Source organism: Pollicipes pollicipes, unplaced genomic scaffold (assembly GCF_011947565.3).
Source record: "Pollicipes pollicipes isolate AB1234 unplaced genomic scaffold, Ppol_2.1 Scaffold_7261;HRSCAF=8764_pilon_pilon_pilon, whole genome shotgun sequence".
Taxonomy (NCBI): domain Eukaryota; kingdom Metazoa; phylum Arthropoda; class Thecostraca; order Pollicipedomorpha; family Pollicipedidae; genus Pollicipes; species Pollicipes pollicipes.
In genome coordinates, this window is record NW_023597054.1 from 25,134,479 (window position 1) to 25,156,356 (window position 21,878).

Below are 21,878 nucleotides of genomic sequence, written 5' to 3' on the forward strand. Positions count from 1 at the left end.
AAAGAAGAAGGAACCAGCATTGAAGGGCCCAACCCAACATGACAGTTGGGTAGGGTCCCAGAAATTAAATTCAATCAACACTCTTGCATTATGTATGGCAATTATCACTGGTAAGCTAAGATTTTCATGATGCTTACGTGCAAAGGTCAAGTTTGTTTTATTGATTTAATTTTTCCCAACGTTTGGTTTTTGGCAACCAAAGGTGTCATTCTGCAGTACCAGCTGGATTTTCATGATCTGAAGCTCAATTTTTCGCCAGCATGTATTAAATAAATGAAAAAGGATGTCCAACAATTTTAACTTTTGCCCTAACTCGTCGTTTTTATAAAACGGCCTGATGTGAAGTTGTTAACAAATTTCAATACAATTTGCTTGTTTGGGCACAGTGAAAGGCGTCCACCAGGCAACACATGTACCAGACTTGGAGCATGCCTAAAGTAGGGTGGAGAGTTTGATGAAGATTAGGATAGGGCTCCAAGCGCAAACGTGATGTTCATAAGGGGGCATGGCCTCCATGAGGCCCGCATATTGGACGTTATCCCCGGATGCCGTCTGTCACCGCCTCGAATTCTGCCATGTATTCAGTTACCCTGGCTATAGAGGTCCTTCGTTGTTTTTTTCGCGGTCGAGGAAGCAAGTTTCCCGTCTGTCGCGCGTTAAACGCGAGGCCCCGTCTAGCCCCCGGGGTGACAAAACTGCTGATGTGATTGGGCTGTCCCATAGTGTAAGGTCGGTGGTCCTGCTTTCCACGTAGCAGCAGTAATCCTGACGTTGATTGAAGGACATTGTATAATTGAGCGTCTTGGTCGTGTGTATGGTGCTATAACTTGCGCTAATAAATGAGGCTTTCGGTGCTGGGCTGATTCCTGATGACGCTACTGGGCATGGGCTCCATTATCATTTCACGCCATATGGTATCGTGTTGCGCTGCTGACAAAACTTGTGCATTCAAAAATTCGGTCGGCAACAAAAAGTTCACTTCTACCATCCGTGGCCAAATCAGCCAAATACTTAAGACCTCAGACTACCGTGTGTGTGTGGGGGGGGGGGGGGGGGCGAGGCTCGAATCCTGACCCTGGGAGTCAATACGATCAGAGTAATCACCGGCGCTCCATTAAAGAATGGGTGCCAACGTGCGCCGCGTTGCCTTAAAAAAATCAGTGAAATATCCTTGGGCGATTAACATGTGTGCTGCACACGGGTCATTTGACACTAATGATCATTTTACAAGGGCTTGCCATGTTCACGCGTCGGACGCACGTCAAACACTAGTATTGTCATGATGAGAAGCGTAACATAAAACATGTCAAGTATGCTCAGATTGGCATCCAAGACAGGCTAATCGTGCAATGCAAGTGATATCTAAGGTATAAAGGCTGTTGTTATCGTCTGGAATGTGCACGCGCAGAAGAAAACTGCAATCAGTAAAGTGCCGTTAACCGTCCCCGAATATGGAAGCATAGGCTCAGAGCTTGACGTTCAAATATGCATCCAAAATGGTTCGGCTCATCTTATCCCAACGAATGCCCAGCGCCACGTTACGGAAGGCGGAGAGAAGAAAGCACCTCATGTGCGCGGCGGTGATGGTGTGGAAAAGCATGACGCAGGCTTACGAACTTCTTATTAGCCTGGGGCCATATACGCGCTGCAAACAGGGCATCCGCATGGCTTACGCGGCCGCGGGATGTAAAGCGGGCAAAAAACTCCCGCGTGAGCAGATCATGCGGTTTCCGAGTACATCGGTAGCTCACTCTTGCTGGGTGACAGCCGGGTGCCAGAGCTGCAAGCCTGGCTGTGCGGCAGCTGTGCCCGGCGCGGCCCGGGCCCGGGCCGGGTGGCGCCGGCCTCGGCACACTCTAACAACTCGGCCACTTGTTGGCAGATGGTGACTCCGACGGCAGCTGCATTTAATTTGCTGGGGATCATCAACGCATCGGTGGCCTGTCACGCTGAAATCCATGCGTGCGAGACACGCACGGATGAAACCTGCATAATTCACCAGCCAACAACAAGCCCTCTCATGGGGTAATCCAGAAAAGTCGGTGCTTTATTTGACGTACACAGTTTTGTCACGAAGCATAGTGTGTTACGATTGTGAGCTGTGTCTACAGCCTGGAAATATCGACTTAAGCGCGTGTTATCTCAGTGAAAGTGCAAAACTAAATGGGAACACGTTGGACTTGGATGTGATTTTGACCACACAAGTGTTATGCTAACACACAACCCATATGTATATAGCCATCATGTATATAGCCCATAGCCTATGACTTAACTTGCGCCCGGGTGGCCGGCTAGATGCTTTTTGCTCGGGTGGGGTGTGGTGGTGTCAATTTGACCACCCCCCCCGAAGATCTCGACAACTAGAAGAGATAGAGACCCCAAACTTACATGGTGTGCTGTCCTGTACGTGAGCTCACTTAGGTCAAATTTTGATGTTCTTAGATCATGACCTTCGGGTCAAATAAGGTCAAACAAGGTCAAATTTCAGATTAGTCTCCAAAGTGCCCCCAGAACCTAGCTAACGGTTTCTAAGCAAAAGGTCACATGTTCAGTTCAGGTCAGTGACCTTGTTTGACCTTTTGAAGGTCTTGGTGACCAAAATCATGCAAGACTGCTCTGAGTTTTGCATTTGAATAAGCGACAAAAATTATGCTAGGCGGTGTGTCTTTAAAAATAAGATGTTGACCGGGGTCATTTTAGGTCAATGACCTATTGTGACCTCTAAGAAGTCCTGGGGAGATGTATAATGCGGTTCCTGCCATCAATGGATTAGAAATGAGCACCAGGAACTACCCCATACAGCAAACCCTAGAGCAGTAAAACAGGTTGGTTTTGACCTTCGTCTTACCTTCATACCTGACCTTAGGTCAACGTTATTTGCTCATTCCATATTGGTGTTGCCTAAGAAAGCATCTCAGAGATGGATGGCTTCGTCCAGCACTCCGTTGTTTCATCAGGTTGAACGATTCCCTAGAAATTGACTTCGCTGCAACCATGGCCTGACTTTGACCTGCCATAGGTCAGCGACCTTACAAGGTACACCTAAATTTTTGTTACCAAACGATCCGCTATTCAATTGTCTACAGCCATGCAAAGTTTGGCGCGACTACGCCACGCCGTTCGGAAACCATTCTGGAAAAACCTCCGGGGTGTAATTTGACCCCACCCGAGCGCGTGTTAAAGGAAAATTACATCCGGTTCGACTAGAAACTATGGTAACAATGATATACATATTGAAGTGCCATGTTACGCCTTCAGGCAGGGGTTTGCTATGGGAGGCGGCGGTGCACCGCACTCACATGCCTGATACCTAAAAAGGAGTGGTCTGAACGACCTGGAGTTACGCACCGCACACTTGCGCATCATCAAGGTTTCCGAGTCGTTTCGTTCAAGTAACGCGCAAAGACATAATAGGTAAGGGTAATTATATTTTGGCATATTAAAATTTCAATTGGCGCACTGGAACTGCGGGACTTATGGCACCATGGCATCACATAACGCGGCAAACTGGACGAATGAAATGCATGTCACCAGTGCTGCTCATGAAACTGGATGGCTTTCTCACAGGCGTCATTTCAAAAGATTTTGACATATTTCACTGATTTTGTTTCAGAGCATAGGCTACGGTGTTAAGCTAAACAAATTATCTAGCACATCAAATCAGCTCCCTAGCTATTGATCTAAGCCGTCAGGAGATGTATTTCCAGGCAGGCTGCGCGAGGGTTCGTGTCGAATTTTGCTCAAAAGGCACCAATCATGGCCAGAATCCAGCGTGGCGCGCTGTTTTAAACCCACGAACGTGCCCCGCTGAACAGTGTACAGCACGCTGAAGAACTTGATGAGAGGACGTGTAGTAAGTGTCGTTTTATGGAAATGGACGGTCGAATGGGCGGAAGGGGGAAAAAGAATCTGATGCGAGCCATACAGTACAAGGTGGGCGCATTACAGCGTATGCTGACTAGACAAACCCAGATTAGCTAAGAACGCAGTTCCGGCACAGGTGTCGTTTGAGTGTTTGGACGATCAGGGCGACACAGCCGCTAGATGCGAGAGGCCAAAAATGCCACAAATATCAACAAAATTGCACCATGGTCCCGCCCGGATCCGCGTGGGCCGTCTGCTCCCGTCCCGCTTGGGTCACATAATCCACCTCTCCCCCTCACTCTTTCCCTGGACCTCACATGTCTTGTGTACCGCCTTGTCCGCCGAGACACGGTGCATGTCGCGAGGCAGGCCGGGCAGTGTCCCGGACTTGCCTAATTTGGGTGTAAAACAACACTCTATAAGAAGGAGTTTTTCACTCATTTACCTCATATTTTATGTGAATTTTAAATTGCCTGACCGCAAGTACTAAACCAATATTTCCCTTTCAGAGGTTTAAAGGTGTCATTCAAGTCCGAGCTTGCTTGAAACCACCGACATAAACAAGGCTCCACAGAACCTGGACACCAATGACTATATCCTGCCCCACCTACACATGAATCACGCCTATGAATGCATAGAGCAGGGACACTCGGGACCTTCGAGCCCGAGAGACGCAGCGACTCCGGTCGCTCGCATGTGTCAATCTTAGTCTGTTTACAAAATACGTCACATTCTACAGCCTTGTGCCAAACGCAAGGTTTTCACTCATCCCCAGTTGTTTTGCGTGTCATATCGCGCAAACACAACACCAGCAAAGTAAAGCCTGGTACAAACACTAAGCAGAGTCTGGTAAAGTGTTTTACTCCACGAAATTTCTTTCTTTCTATGAAACTTGACCACTATATTGAACCAATCCCGCAATGGAGCAGTAAAAATTCAAGCGATACCTTTTTGAAAGGACATAAAAAGACCAATATTACCATTGCAGCATTCATTTTCACAGATTTCTAGTCAAATGAATTGGTAAAAAATTACCAAAGAGCTCGAAGTCCTCGCGTTTATTTAAAGGGAATGTTTCACATTTGAAGATATTGAGGTAGGGATTACATGTCATGGGAAAAGCTTACTTGTAGCTATTGGTAAGCTTCCAAGGTTCAAAAACGACGCCAAGTAGAACAAAATTTCAAAGTTGGTAAAAATGCGCCACATTACGTCATTTTTTGATGGCGTCATGGAGTGGTTCTGTGACGACAGCAATACCTGGCAGCATCTTGCAGCCAGACCTAAAGAATAGCTCGAAACACACGAAAACTGACGCCAACCGGCCATTCTCGTCGCGGGACTGTGTCGGGTGGGGGATTAGTGGGTGGTTTGTTTGTGGATTTTTTGTCTTGGTGCTGACCGGGAGAAAAGCTTTGGTGGGCTGTTTGACATACGCAGCGTAGCGATCGCCAGCTTTTATGGCAGATTATTAATATCAAAACACGATATGCTGTGCTGCTGCTGTTGCTGCTATGCTGTTGATGATTTTGTCAATACTTTATTGTCGACCAATCGTTGCCTGCAGTGCTGTAGTCCTCACATTGATATCATGTGATGTGCACAGTAGTTACTTGCTTCATCATTTATAACTGGAAAGGCGGCGTCATGCAAAAATTAATGAGCTTGTAACGTCGCTATGAATGAATTGCCAAACGATTGCCATTACTATGGTAAATATTGTAAGGTTGGGCTACTAATTAATGTTTTCGTAGCTCTTTGTGTATTAATTTGTGTGCAATTAATAGTTAACACTGATATAATCATTGTGGTGCAATAACATTCTTGCAATTGATTGTTATTTGGCGTTGTTAAATCAGTTGTTACCAGTCATTCATAACTTATAAGCTGCTGTCTCATAGGTTTGACAAAGAGTAGTCAATCAATGTGGTACATTGTGTAATGGTACCGGGCAACAGCTTCATTGTGGCACTACTTCAGTGCTGCACTGTGGCATGACGTAATGAACAACGATTTGGTTTTTGTACTGCAATCCATGCTGCTTTCATAATAAATTTCATCATGAAAGATGAGTCAAGTGTACTGTCTTGTATTGACTCCCCATCTGTTGTATGACTGACCAAAAACACATGACAGAGTAAACAAATCACTTTTCAAAGCAGACAACCAATAAGTGGCATCACTTGCTCAGCCCCTTTTGGGAATCCACAAAACGTAGCTGAGAAAGATACAAACACATCTTCCACTTCCACAGTCATGCAACATGCTGTAGCCATCAGGCTACTTTGCTAAAAAAATAACAGGAAAATTTTATATGTGGTGAAATGACACTGCAAACAGGCTGACCTTGAACAAAGGTGGAGACATGACAAGTGCGTGTAGTGATAGTTGGACGAGCAAAATACAAGAAGGCGATAAAGCTGCCAGTGCACACAAGGCCTATGATAGAAATATTATTAAGTGCCATGCAAGACACCAGCAGCAATACTTTTCCACCTTTCTCAGTACCCAGCATCTTACGCAAGTTGCAGCGACCATGGCATTGATGACTCACAAGGAATGCTAGCCTGCATACAAAATTTTTGAAGACCGTACAGTTTGCGTCAGTAACAACACAGCTCTATATTTTCAGAACTATTTAGGGAAATATAACTTTGCAAAACCGTATAATGTGAGCGTATACTGAGCATGTCCATTAATGAGCTGCACGTACCAGCCCCTGATGCCAAAATGAATTGCTGATATAATGACATGCAATGCATTAATGACACGATGTAGTACCTCAACAGGTTCAAAATGTTGGCAAGATCATAGTGAAGTACCAGCTTGCCTTTGTATACACCTGCAGCATAAGTGCTACTGTTTCTCTTAGTTTGCCAGCATTCCTTTGTTTTGTTTTCACGCAAACATAAAGGTAGAGGCAGGTATCAATTTATCACATTTTATTGAGAGTCAGTAGACGTAAAGAATACCAAAACAGTGTTCTCTCTCAGAAGTACAAACCTCGCACGCACACCCCCTTCACATCAAGACCAATACAAACGACTGGCACACACCACCAGTGATCACACACATTTCGAGCCCCCGATTCACACTTTTGTCAAATAAGTGTGATCTCACACTTGCACGGCTTGCAGGACTATCAAATTGCAGGTTTTGCTGGCAATTACCGCACAAATTTTCAGTCATAACACCGCATTTCGTCGCGATCTCCCTTCAGAACAAAGTTCCAATGGCGGTTCATGGTAACGCGACTCAAGATGTTGTACTTGCAGCACACAATTTTTGTTCAAGATTTAAATTTGTCCTGCAGTAAGCGTGAAATATTTAGTGAAATCTAAATCTAAAATTACTGCAATGTTTTCCTAATTTCATAATGCCTTGCTTATCCATAAATTCGTGCAAGACTCTGTGCTCCGGTACACAAGGCGCCAACCGAGCTGTCTAAGAAATGCGTCAGTACAAGAAAAAAACGCCAGCAGGGTTTAAAGACAGATTGGGCGTCGCGTCCTCTTTTTTATGACTTTCGGAAGAGTGCCCGTCTTTTAAATGCCGTACTTTTTTGAAGACAGTGGCGCTCTCTTTCTATAGCACCGACCCTGGCCCGGAAATAATGCCACGTTGACGACGAGTGCCACACAACCCAAAATTGCTCCCGCTTACGTTCGCGACACGCATTTAGCAGCGAAATATTGCCAACAGCCAACCATCTTCCGCGCATTGTATCATACGTGCCGGATCATCGCTTTTGCGAATGTACCAGCGGTCATGCTGTTTTGTCCATAAGCAGAAAACAGCCTGTAGTGTGACCGCGATCGCATTACGTTTTTATGACGTCATTAATGCCGAGGCAATTTTGAAATAGGCTCTCAGTGAACCTTTTCGCACTTTTACGGGTGCGTAACTCAGCAACCAGAGCGTTTTTGGGTCTTTAAAAGGACATGACCGTGAACTGCATCAAAATGTCCTGAATATGGCCATTTCAGTTCAAAACGCCATCCAAATGTGGAACATTCCTTTTAAGTGCTTGTGTTTTCTTGGTCTCATACAGATGCCATGCAGCTTCATTTTTTTCTTTTTTGATGAGCTTTTAGGATATCATCTATGGTCTAAAATGGTAACAAATTCTCCGCAATTTTTTTCCAACTGCAAACTTGTACATATTCATGCGTATATGAGAATAATTCGCCAGCCCGCCAACAAGACTAATATGTACCAAAGAGTGAACAATGTATGGGGTATGAAGGAGGCATTTGGAGGCAAGTGAATTATTTTAACATGCATTTTTGCCTTGTTAAAACGCTCGGGTGTTTGGCTGGATGCCCTTTGCCTCGGTGGGGGTGGAGCTCAATTTTACCTTCTGAGATCTCAGGAACTAAGAGAGCTAGAGACCCAAAATTCACACGGCGAGTTGGCCGGGACGCGAACTTACTCAGGTCAAGGTTTGAAGTTTCCAGGCTATGACTCTTGGGTGAAATAGATCTAAACAGGTCAAACTCCAGGCTGGTCTCCATAGTGCCCCCAGAACCTAGATACCTGTTCTATGAAAAATGCCACATGCCATTTAAGGTTAGTGAACTCTTTTGACCTTCCGAAGTTCATGGCAACCAAAACTATACGACTGCATTAAGTTTTGTATTTTAATGAGCAACAAAGATTGCGCGCGGCAGCACGTTCCTGAAGACGGAATATTGGCCCGGGTTGTTTTAGGTTAGTGACCTATTCCAGCGTTTCAGATGCTCATGAAAAATGTATAATGCGGTTCCTGTTATGAATAAATACGATATAAGCACGAGAACCTATCCTACACTGCAAGTCGTACAGTAATGAGGCAGGTTGGTTTTTACGTTGGTCTGACCATCATACCTGACCCTAGGTCAATATAATTTGTGCATTTAATTATTTTGTTGCCTAAGAAGGTATCTCAGGGAAATATCGCTTCGTCCAACACTCTGTTGTTGCATCAGATTGCACGATTCCATAGAAATAGACTTCACTTAATCGATGGTCTGATTTTGGCCTGTCGTAGGTCAGCGTCCCTACAAGGTACATCTAATTTGGTTAATATTAACCAATCTGCTATTCAATTGTTTACAGCCATGCACAATTTGACGCGGTTACGCCGCGCCGTTGGGGAAGCATCCAGGAAAACCTTCGAGGGTGGGTCATATTGACCCCCACCCGAGCGCGTGTTACATCTCTAGTTTGCTGTTTTTGTTTTTGTTCATGGCGTGGCACAATAAAGAAAATCTAAACCAGTACAGTTTCAGCACCTTACCATGCTAAATTATTTTAATGTACACATAGCTTTGGGACAGACCTGGCGCGGTTTATGCATAAGTGTTTGGTGGCGGAATTCTGTCCGTCAAAACTGTTTTCTCATATCTTAAGTGCAGAGCTTTTCTTACGTATTTCATCTTTCAATCTTGCAGGTTGTCAGGTATGATTGATATGTATATTTTGTGGTTGCGTTTGATGATTCTTTCTGTCAGCAAACCATGGGAAACATACTCACTATCTAGGGAGTAGAAAGGAGCCTGCCTTTAAAAAAAACAGCATTTTCCTCCGTGGGGTACCTAGTTGCTAACCTCAACTGATTTCAAAACATGATTTGTAACCAGATTTGGCTATTTTCTGTTTTACGGCCATCAGATTTTGTTTGTGAGACAAATTATGATGCCGCAAGACATAAAACTAACCTACCTTGTCCCGTACTTTTGACCACGTATCCCAAATTCGTTGAAGTGGTCCTTCGTGTCTGCCTCAGCAAGATACTTTCTACAGTTACCATGATTTGCTGATTGGGAAATTGTTGCACTGTAGATAAGCACTATATTTTTTAACACAGGAATAGTATAAGCTGTACAGCAATTGCCGTATGAGGCAGATACAGGTGTTCAGCAAACGGTCAGACCATCCCATTTTTAATGTGAAGCCAGCATCTCAAACTTTAAACTATCAAATATGAATGACCAAACGTAAATAGATACCCTTGCTATAGCCTAAATGGCAAGCAGCAAATCTAATTGCGTGGCATAAGTTGCGTTCTTACGTTACTTGTTGGTCACGAGTTGCTACGTTTGGAGGAAAGAGATAGTTTCGTGGAGCATACCACTATTGCCTTTGCCAGAAGGCAACCATGACGATCAGAATAAATTGTTCGAAGTGATTTAAATAGTTGATGGGTAGTCCTTTCCTCCCAGTTAGCTTTTAGGGTTTGATTTGAATATTGCCAACTGGTGTCAACAAGCTGACGCAAATGAACTGAATCAGAGCACAAATTGACACCAGCGAAAAGTAAGTTTTGCCATGTTTTTATCACAACTGCTGCTGCTGCATAGAAATAAATGAGATAAATTTAAACGATGTTCAACATCTAGGCTGCTCTTTGTTTGATTCAGTTGGTTACTTGCGTGGTAAGTATCAGAAGGACTTTTGCGAGAATCAGTGACGTGCTGTTGTGATACAAAAAAGGTTAGACATGATGGGATGAGGTAAGACTTTGTTAGCGCAGGATTAGGTTAACTGCATGGAAGTAAGCACAAGTATTTTGCGAGACGGTGACATGGTGCTTGTATTTCTTGACCCCATCTTAAAGGAGCCAAACGAATGTCAGTTGTTTGTTTTGATTTGTTGACGTGTTGATGTACAGGAGCCCAATATTTATTTTGTTTGAATGCTTTGTGCTTGTTGAACTTCGTCGCACAGTTCGCACCTCCAAAACATAGCTCCAAACACTGCATGACACATAATGCATTTAGGCATTGACAGAAATTAGGACGGTGTTCATAGTTTTTATTGAAATGTGCACTATCCAGCTGTAGATTTAGGGGGATGTACAAAAGATCACGAAACCAGAAGGCTTTTTTCTGGAAAATGTCATGGCTGGCTCACAGTGATTTCCACTTGTTCCGTGTCCTCTTAACGTATTATGAGGGCACGGAACGATGAACGTGCCCTCATTTAAGACATCCAGTGATAGCTGTCAGCTATGCGTTAACTGGTGTCACATGCAGACGACACGCAGCTCATGTGTGAATCATCACCATCTGACTGTGGTCTCGCACAGCTGCCTTCGCGTGTTGAGTCCGATTCGACTGTGGTCTCAGTATGGTTTCGTCATAATGGCATGAATATCCACCCATCAAAAACCGATTTCATTGTTACTGGCACACCCACCAACACCCGCAAAACCGCCGGGCTGAATGTGAATTTTGATAAACCCCAGCTGTCTCCTTCAGAGTGCATCAAAATACAATGGGTGCTCATCGATAAAAGTCTCAACTGGCAGCATCAAACGGCTTAAACTACTCAGCGCTGTTTTGGCTCCCTCACAGTTATTAACAAGCTTAGGCATGTGCTTCCCAGCTCCACAATAAAGTCCCTAGTTGGGACACTGGTCTTCCCTGACATCAGATATTGTTTAACCTGCACGGGCCCGGACAACAGCCGTTCAGCGCCAGTGCCTGGATAAGGCTGTGAACTTCGCGGTCAGAATTGTCGTCGGCAAACGCTGACGAGATCACGTCACGTTATCCCGAAAACAGCTGAATTGGCCCAGTCGGGACGAGACTGTCACCCACCGCGACTACATGTTTGCATAGCGCCATGTACGTGCCTGCTGGGCCACGGGCTATCAGTAATCTGATCAGACGCCGATCTGAAGTATCTCAGCGGCGCACCAGAGCCATCGATGACGAAACTGTACAGCAGGCAGGCGCTGTAAAACACCTTCGCTTAGAGTGCGTGAAAAGGGCATTTCCCTATCGAGCCGTAGCGGCGGGGAATCGCCTCCCTGCTGCCACGCGCCAGTGCAAAAACTTAAACGAGTTCAGGGGCAAAGCAATGTCTTTCATCACAGAACTTACCTAACTTGACCAACTGGCCTTGACGCGCAAGTGGCGATTGTATCACAAGTCGCCCATGTTTCATAACATCGTATGTGTATCGCTGGCGTTGCGTCTCATTTACAGGTGGTGTTGCGTGTTCTGTGTCGATCTATGTATGTGCTGACACGGCGTCAGAACAGCCACTTGCTGGCTTAGATACGACAGGGGAACGGCGTGGTCCGCTTGCTGGTACGTAAAGCTGGCCGCCATATTGGTAAGTACAGGAAACATAGACTCGTCAGACAGCCATTGCAACGTACGGGGCGAGGTCTCTGTGTGAGATCACGAAAGCAAAACTGAAAGCTAGAAACGGTTTTGAAGAACTTGACGAAGGCCATATGTACACGGTCCTGAATCTTATATTTCTTGTATTTCACTGTTAAATGAGTTATCCGCATGGAGAAACTCCCACCGCCGATCTCCACGGCCGCTGTATGCGCGGACGGTGTGCCGTGCTTACACCAAGCGACGGTGGGGCAGCCATTTTCCTGCCTACCCGACGCTCTAGAACCCCGCGGGAGTCGGCTGCAGTTGCATCTGATTGCAAGGGGGACATTGGTTCGTAAAGCCTGTGGAGCGTGAGTCCACCTCCGATGATGACCCCGCGGCGCCGCCGCAGGCCCGGATGCTTCCGCCGCGCCCACGCCAAGCATTGCCGAGACTGCCGGTCTACCTGGCATTCGTGGGAGTAGTAGAGCGCACCCACCGCTGTGCCAGATTCCGTGGTGGGCGTCAAGGAGCGCTATATCAGATACTGCTGCGAGGCGGACGCCAGCACACCTGGTGCCGCGGTGCTGCCGCCGGTGTCCGCGGGTCGGCAGCACGCCTGGTGCCGCGGTGCTGCTGCCGGTGTCCACGGATCAGCGGCCGCGTATGTGGCTCCGACTTACGAGTCGGCGCCGAATCCACATCATGCGGGGCGCAATATCGGATATTGCCGTGAGGCGGACACCAGCACACCTGGTGCCGCGGTGATGCTGCCGGTGCCCGCAGGTCGGCAGCACACCGGGTGCCGCGGTGGTGCTGCCGGTGTCCACGGGTCGCCAGCACACCCGGTGCCGCGGTGATGCTGCCGGTGTCCACGGATCAGCAGCCGCGTGTGTCTCCGACGTACGAGTCACTGCCGAATCCACATTATGCGGGGCGCAATATGTCACCCTCCGCTGCCTTCGCCAGTTCCAGGGCCCTCACAGAGAGATGAATAGCGCAAGTACTTGACACACTCAGACATGTTGTGCGCGCGAGCAGGCAGCCCGTCAGGTCAGGGCCTGGTTAGCCAGTTTCAAACAGATGAAAGGAATATGTCTGAGCGCTCAAGATCAGCTAGGTACCTACTCCAAAAGCAATTCTCGAAACAATGTCAGGAATAGCATACGCGACTGGGAGCGGACGGGATCGGCAGGCCGGACCGTGACGAGGCGCTACAAACGTCTACCAAGAATAATGTCTAGGGTTCACGCACACTTTCTGTGAACTGACAGTAAAAGTGTACTAAATTGGAACAATTATAAAGCTAACTGGTACACAACGTTGATAAAATGTCGCAAACAACCGGATATGCTTCAGCATTTCGCATCGAAACGGCCATTTCTTCCTACAAAGTCCCAGATAACGTACAACAGAAGTTTAAACAGAGAACATGAGGTTGGTCGGACGAACTCAAAGATCGGCGAGGTATGAGAGCTGTAGGATAGGGTGTCTCCTGGTTACGCCATCGGATCAATGAAGACAATATGGGCGCCTACAGGCTGCCTTATCTCCCCCGAACAACACTGTTTTAGTGATTTTTTCCAGATCCCGTTCCTCTGCAAGCGTGCGTTGTGCTACTTCGTCCGGTAAGGAAAAATCCGTCGGTAGGTGTGGCCGCCAGAATCCTCATCAGCTCGGTGAACTGGTTTTCCAAACCATACCGAGTTTCCAGGGGGTGGTGGCTGGGATGTCAGACATCATCGGAACCGATGCAGCACACCACAGTACTCTACAGCATCCGCCGGGCACTGCGTGGTAAGCCGCGTCCAGCTGCGCAGCACAGCGGCGGAGCTCCGTCAGCATTCAGGGGCACCTTTTGACTGCTCCTGCGGAGGGATTCATCAGCCTACCACGATTGTTCAGCCACAGACGGTGACATAAGGGTGTGGGGTCGTCGGAATCGACGGCCCACTGGTGCCTGTTGGCAGGTAGTGCAGCCTGCTCTGTCCAGTGCCCTTCGGACGACGAACACGACGATATAGCAAACGGCATTGGCGATCACTAAGGACAACCTTGACCAGTCCTCTTGACCGTCAAGTATATGAAGCACGTCGGTGCCGTCAGTGCCACAGATGCCATCAGTACACCGTTGACTGTGACTGTGACCCACAGTCAGGATGGATATGGTTCCAGTCTTGTGATGTTCCTGCTGCGTCCCGTGCAAATGCTGAAGTGTTGCGACGAACTGGCTGACGTTCGGGTTGTTGTTTCGTCCCCCTGAGAAAATATCAATGGATGGTAACAAAGGCAGTAGAACCGTCAAACTCAGGCTCGGAGTGCGTGGTTAATTTCTGGGCCTTAAGACACTGGGGCACTGTTTCAAAAAGTTCGAATAGATGGTATGGATGTCCTGTTCTCAAACAAGTGAAAACAGTCCGTAAAACATGGGGCATCACCTAAATTTGCTCCAGCCAGTGGTCTTTTAGTGGGTAGCTCGTCAATGCCACTGCTCGTAGTAAACGGTAGAACAATGTAACTCATAAATACATGCATACATGCATTGAATGGCCATAGATCACCATTGTAAGGGATTATGCCCCTGCAAGCTAAGGCAATGCTTGTGGCTAAACTTTACAAAGTTTTGCCACCATGTGCAGTTCCCATCAATGTTTGTGGGTGAAAGCAGGGCAAAGGGCTCCATGCAACACCAAAAACAATAGCCTCACTGGATGTTTCTTAAAAGTTGTATTCATGTCATGTGAATCGATGTCAAGGGACACAATTTGCAATCAAATTAACCAAATTTTGTCGCAGGTGATTGGGACATGAATCCTGACTGATTAAACCATGTTCAAACTATTTATAAAAAACACCAAGAGCAGTTTTATTTGACATTATAAAGTCCAGAATTAAAACATTCACGTTCAAATCATTGGAATAGGACAACTGTTTGAATGACTGAAATAGATATTTGAAATATGAAATGCCCAATGCAACATTCTGTCCGCAAGGTTTTAGTTCCAACCATGCGTACAATCAAGATAACCCACAACTGTTAACTGTGATATGGCAGGATTGTCGCGACAATGAATATGAGAGTGGGCTGTGTAATGCGCATAATGCTAACCTCGCTAGGTGGTGAAAGGTAGCGATGTGTGTGGATAGCTCAAACTAAATACGGTATTCATGCTATCTGGATCAGTTTCTGATTCCAGGGAGTCGTCAGTACTCGGAGGACCCGATTTTTCTCTGCAATGACGGTTCTCTTTTATCACTCTTGTTGACATATACAAAAGAGATCAGCAAACAGGGGCGGCTCCAGGATTTCGTCACGAAGGGCGATGCAACATTGTGGGGCCCCCTGGAGTTTGGGGCCCCCTTCCAAAAAATATCCTTTGATTTCGGACGTTACGCTTTAAGACAAGCCGTATATAATACATAATATATATATATATATATATATATATATATATATATATATAATATACATATTACATATAGGTACATGTGTATGTATATGCGTATGCATATATATATATATATATATATATATATATATATATATATATATAAATATATACGTGTGTGTGTGTGTGTGTGTGTGTGTGTGTCGTGTGTGTGTGTGTGGCTGGTGTGTGTGTGTGTGGGTGTGTGTGATGTGTGTGTGTGTGGTGTGTGGTGTGTGGTGTGTGTGGTGTGTGTGTGTGTGTAGTGTGTGTGTGTGTGGTGTGTGTGTGTGTGTGTGTGTGTGTGTGTGTGTGTGTGTGGTGTGTGTGTGTGTGTGTGTGTGTGTGTGTGTGTGTGTGTTGTGGTGTGGTGTGTGTGTGGTGTGTGTGTGTGTGTTTTTTCTGTGTGTGTGTGTGTGTGTTGTGTGTGTGTGTGTGTGTGTGTGTGTGTGTGTGGTGGTGTGTGTGTGTGTGTGTGTGTGTGTGTGTGTGTGTGTGTGTTGTGTGGTGTGTGTGGTGTGTGTGTGTGTTGTGTGTGTGTGTGGTGTGTGGTGTGTGTGTGTTGGTGTGTGTTGTGTGTGTGTGTGTGTGTGTGGTGTGTGTGTGTGTGTGGTGTGGTGTGTGTGTGTGTGTGTGTGTGTGGTGTGTTGTGTGTGTGTGTTGTGGGTGTTGTGTTTGTTTGTGTGTGTGTGTGTGTGTGTGTGTAGAGATGTATGTTTTTACTTTTCACTTATCTAATAAATACTGAAATCCATATTACTGTGCCCAGCTTTATAAAGCAATGCATACACATAATGCATAATGCACATAATGCACATATGCACATAATTATCTTCTACAGGGCATTTTAAATGCTGTGATTTCAAGGCTAAGTGTTTCGGAACTACAGGCAAAATAAACTTGAGTTGGCTGCTAACAACCATTCAAGTCAGGCATGGACTTGACTTCAAGCTTAGGTATTTTCGGCTAGCCAGCTGTGCGATGTAATCAGCTGATTGCTGATGACTAACACAAAATTTGTCCTTGTTGTAAAGTAGTACAACATATTCTAGCATTCAAAATATGTTAAGAACGTGAGGCACGAGTATAATCAGTGTCACACACTCAAAAGCCAATGGAAATGACACGACGCCGGTGACATGCAAAATTACGTTCCGCAATTGCGCGTAAAAATTCACCGGCGAATATTCGACTGCTGCTCTAAGACGAAGGCACTAAGGCCAATAGGGACGAAACACGAACAATCACGGGTGCCGCAGGAGGCCAACAAAGTGGCTCCCGTCAAGTGGCGCCGAAGACCCTATGTAAATTGCCCCAGAATGGTGGAATGTGCCGACCAGTTTATCAGAAAGGGCCCGACAAAAGCGTAGGGCCCTCCATTGAAATAAGAAGCACCCAAAAGTGCGGTGCGGTGCGGAGTGCGGAGGGCCCCCGAAAGATACAGTATACCCGACCAGATTATCAGATGGCCCGGACAGGAGCGTATGGCTCTAAATTCAAATGCCAAGACACAAAATGCGGGGCCCGCGGACAATTCAGTGTGGCCGAAGCAGGCAAACACATGGGTCCCGACAAGTGCGAAGTGCCATTCATTGAGATGGGAACTACCCAAGACGCAATGTGGAGGGCCCCCGGATATTTGAGTGGGCCCAAGCAGATTAACAGATGGGCAACGGCAAGAGCGTAGGGCCTGCCGTTTAAAGATGCAATACTCACGGCGCGATGTAGAGGGCCCCGAATATTTCAGTGCGAGGCGTTCCGGCTGGGAGGCGTTCATATTGTTCAAGGTACAGCATGTCCAAAGGTGCAGAATGTCCAAGTACAGAATGTCCAAGGTACAGAATGTCCAATGTTCATAATGTCCAAGATACGCAATGTCCAAGATGAGAATCAACTTCCAAAATGGCGCAGAGTGGAAAGGGCCCGTTTCATAATGTCCAATGTACAGAATGCCCGAGGTACAGAATGTCCAAGGTACAGAATGTCCAAGAACCAGGCTTCCAAAATAGTTCTTGGAGGGGCCGCCAGGGTACGAATAATCGCCCTTATTGGTAGGCGGCGTTGCTCCACCCAGTGTCGGCCGCGTGCATACAGTCGACGCCAATGCTAACACTACAAGCATGCGGTCGGTGGGTCGCGTGGCAACGGATTCATTTCCCACGTCGGTGCAGAGATGGTGTCGGATGCTGTTGGTCGGCGAAGCCGCGCTCGATTTGCAAGTGATCGTTAAGTACGAGACGAGTACCGTAGAGTGGGGCGTTGGACACGCGCGGAGCTGCCGTGAAAGCTTCGCAGCGTTGCCCTTAGCCGGCGTGGAACTTGTTCTGTGTCTGACCGGGGGCGTGCTCGCTGTTTGGTCATAATTTTATGCAAATAGAACCTCTTGTTGCAATTGCTGTTTATTCTAAGTGATCACTGTCACGTTTTCACCACAATTAGCCTACAGCGGCCAAAGGAGTAAACCTTGCAAGAAAGGGGAAAGTGTGGGTATCAATAATTTATGCTTCCTATCGGTTCAATAGCCTGTTTCTGATCACTTATCGCTGCGATCTAGGTCAAAGGTGTAAAATATTACAAAGCACGCTATATTACACATCATAGGATATGTTTCAATGAATAACCATTTGTGGTCAAGATGCTGCACATGATACTATTTAGAACCATTAGCTGGTGCATCAACAGATTGGTGGAGACTTTTCACTGATGTGCATTCCCCACATTAATTTACTGGGTCTGTCAGGGACGGCGCCAGGAGATATAAGTTGAGGAAAGGCGTTTCCAGAGGATTTCCTGAACAACATGCGATCTCCTTTCAGAGCGGGGGGGGGGAGGGGGGGGGGGCTTCCAGGCCTGGTCCTTTTGAAGTGGCCACCCAGGATGTGACATGTGAGTCCTCATTGAATTGGACCATGCATTAATAGTCATGTAAATCAATGTCAACAGGAAAAATCCAGAGTAGTGGTGTGCGTAAATGTTAAACTGTGTTAAAGTCTAGTTTCAGTGCGTAAACGTGAAACCGGTCGGGTCGTGAACTAGTAACCATGAATAGGGGGGAGGGGGGGGAGGGCAACCGCATAAAAATACGTCCAAGTTGCCAAAACATGGCTGTTGTCCTCTACGGCTGTCCATTCACTCCCCCGAGCCAGTAACTCATAAAGCGACGGAAACAGTTTCGCCGTTGACGAAGCAGCAACGGTGAGTTTGTCTCCCCAACTGGGAAAGATAAGGGTCAGAAAAACTATGTTCGGAAGGCTTAATTCCCGGAAGATCTATACGTGGAATGCCCACACTGGGATTGCTCACGCTCAAGATGCTTCGAAATAACCTTCTGCTCCCCGGATGAGATCCCAAAAGGAAATAGGGCAAATAGCGAATGTAGAGCGCTGAGGGCGAATAACAGGAGGACACAAACCTACCCACACCGTCACATGTGGGCTGGGCAGCACGCACTAACTGATTGAGCTATGGCGGCGTTTCTGCTACTTAAAGTCCCATCATACCAAAAGGAGGCACTGATTAACAAGTCATGGCATCCCGCCGGGCTGAGAGGTGGCTGTGCTTAGTTTCATATACGTAGGAAGTTAGTTTGTAAAGTGGGCGAAATCGAGGAGAGCTTCAGTCTTTTAGATATGCTCGCCGTACAAGGGAAGTCGGTGACACTACCTCTGTTCATCGCATGAGAGCAAACCCAGAAATTAATTTTAAAAAATAACTCGTTAAAAGAAAAAGGCAACGCTTACACGTGTGGCAACCGTTAATGTTTAGAACAGTACCGTAACACACACACACACACACACACACACACACACACACACACACACACACACACACACACACACACCACACACACCACACACACACCACGCACGCACCACACACACACCACACACCACCACACACCACACACACACACACACCACACACCGCACGCACACACACACAACACACACACACACACACACGCACGCACGCACGCCACGCACGCACGCACGCACGCACGCACGCACGCACGCACGCACACGCTAACAATCAGTATTTCACGATGGTGCTCGCGAGTTTATCCTCTGTCAAAGTTTACCGATACGCAGCGATCCTTACATCTTTGGTCCACGCCGTCTTATACCGTTACTGAAATGCGCACCTAAAAGTTGAAGTATGTCATCATGTGTGCCCATTGGTGCATATATGCTGACTACTTCCTCCCTTATTGTGAGTGTACGCTCTCCGTAGACATGTGTCCCCTGGTGTTCATTAAACAAGCCTGAGTGCCGTGCATTATTCTTCTCACATGCAATTTCACTGGAAAAAGATTACAAGACATTTTGTGTGCATCCTGTGCGTACAGAACCATACACCATATATTGTGTATTCTGCTCTATTCTGTGCATTTTACTTTTGGTCCATTGAAACCATGGGTGTAGGAACGGGGGGCCAGGGGAACATGTACCCCCACTCTTCAAGGTGGGGGACTGGCAATGTTAACTTCCCCCACCCTCCACTTTTCAGAGTAAGGTTGCATTTGGCTTACTTTTGCACTACATATAATATGCATGCCGATTTACCTAGTTCAACAGACATAAGATGCGTCATCTTTTTCGTTTGCTCATTGGCCATCGCTTAATGTTACAGCCGCAAGGCCGACGCCGCACGGGCTAGAGACTCCAGCGCCGGGCGTTGAGGCTGTTGTTGCTATGACTTGGGAGCGCGCATGTTCAAGACCATATTACGTAGTTTTCTTATCAGTAATCAGTTATGACAGGATCTTGAGCATATTAAGACGAACACGGATTAGCCATGTTAATACAAATTAGGAACCCCATTTCATCTACAATCTACCGTCAGGGAGAACTCAATATCTCTGAAATACACAGACAAACACGGAACTGAAGTCTATGTGACAATTATTGGACTATGTGCGGTGATCAGGGATGTTGTTGCGTCAATGAGGGTTCCTGTGCTGATCCGGGGCTAACCGCGCGGGTCAGAAGGCCTCCCGGTTCAGGCATGGGAACAATAAGGTATGATATATCCTTCTAATGGCCTCCGGATCGACCAGGCGATCCCACCCCGTGTCGCCAGAATGATGGCCAGAAGACACTTTGCGATGGAACGGAATGGCCCTTCAGTCCCTGACCGGAAACGGTAAAGCACCCCTGATGTTCTACTCAAGAGGCCCCTTGCCCGGAAGGAAATAAGGAGTCTCATTATTGTTGAGTAGAGCGGGGTCTCATTATTGTTTAATAGAATGGGTCGAAATAAGCTGAAAAACGAGCAAGTTCATGCCATGTTTGCCTGAGAACGTTCGTTTTTTTTTCAGAATGTGCTAGTGAAGCAAATTACATCGAAAGGCTTGAGCATACCCGCCCGCAACCTCGAGAGCAAGGACAAGGATGGTCTGGGTTACAGCTTCCGTAAAACCAAAAAGTTTTGGCTACTGCAAGTGCCACCGACGGCGGGCGCCGTGTTAATCTGTCTTCTGGACAGATAAATACTTGCAAAAACACGACAAATAGAGATCCTACCTTCACTCTTCCGGTTCAATCACCAGGTTCCAGCCCCACTTCACGGTGCTTTGAGGGCCAGCCCGTTCTTTTCATCAGTCAAAAAATTACACGTGAAATATGCGCTCAATACTTTTGCTATACATTAGAATATTTTAGAATGCTTTTTCGGGAGCGTCGTCATTTTCGTCCACCCGTTGGCCACAGCTTAGTATCAGCTGCTAGGCCGACGCTGCGCAGCCTGCGGAGACTGCAACGCCTTAGGTCGAGGCTTGTGTTTCTAAGATTTTAGAGTGCGCATGCTTAAAATTACGTCACATAACTTGTACTAATAGTCAATTACAGTGTTAACAGGTAACAATTTCAGAAGCGTCATCATTTTCGTCCAACGGTGGACCACGGTCAAAAGTTAGCTACTTGGCTAACGCTCCGCAGGTAATGGAGACTGCAACGCCTGGTGCTGAGGTTTTTGTTGCGAAGTTTTGCGAGCGGGCATGTTAAAAAAGCATGTCACAGAAATTGTATCACTAATGGATTCTAAGCTGAATGGTGAACATTTCCAGACAAACATGGCTTGGCCATGTAAATGCACATTGTTGATCGCTCGATCTGCAATCATCAAATTTGGATCAAGCACATCGATCTTTAATCTACCTTTGCGATGTCCTCAATACTTGAATAACCCAAATAAAAATTCTGGCAAGGCTTCTGAATTCTATCGGCTTAGAAAGAGTTAACTAAACCATTGTAAATCAAGAGCGCCGGTGATTTATTCCATGCAGTCGTTCAACGGCTGATTTCTGCAGTTTATTGACCTCAAAATACAAACAGAACTGAGCTCACGGTAGCTCCTGGTTTCTGTTCGCGTTACAAGGTAAAAATAACAATAAAACGAAGAAAACCGTGTCCCTTGCTAACCAGTAAGCTATATCCGGGGATTTTGTGGGGGACCACCATAAGATGGGCTTTTGTCAACCATGTGTTCCCCT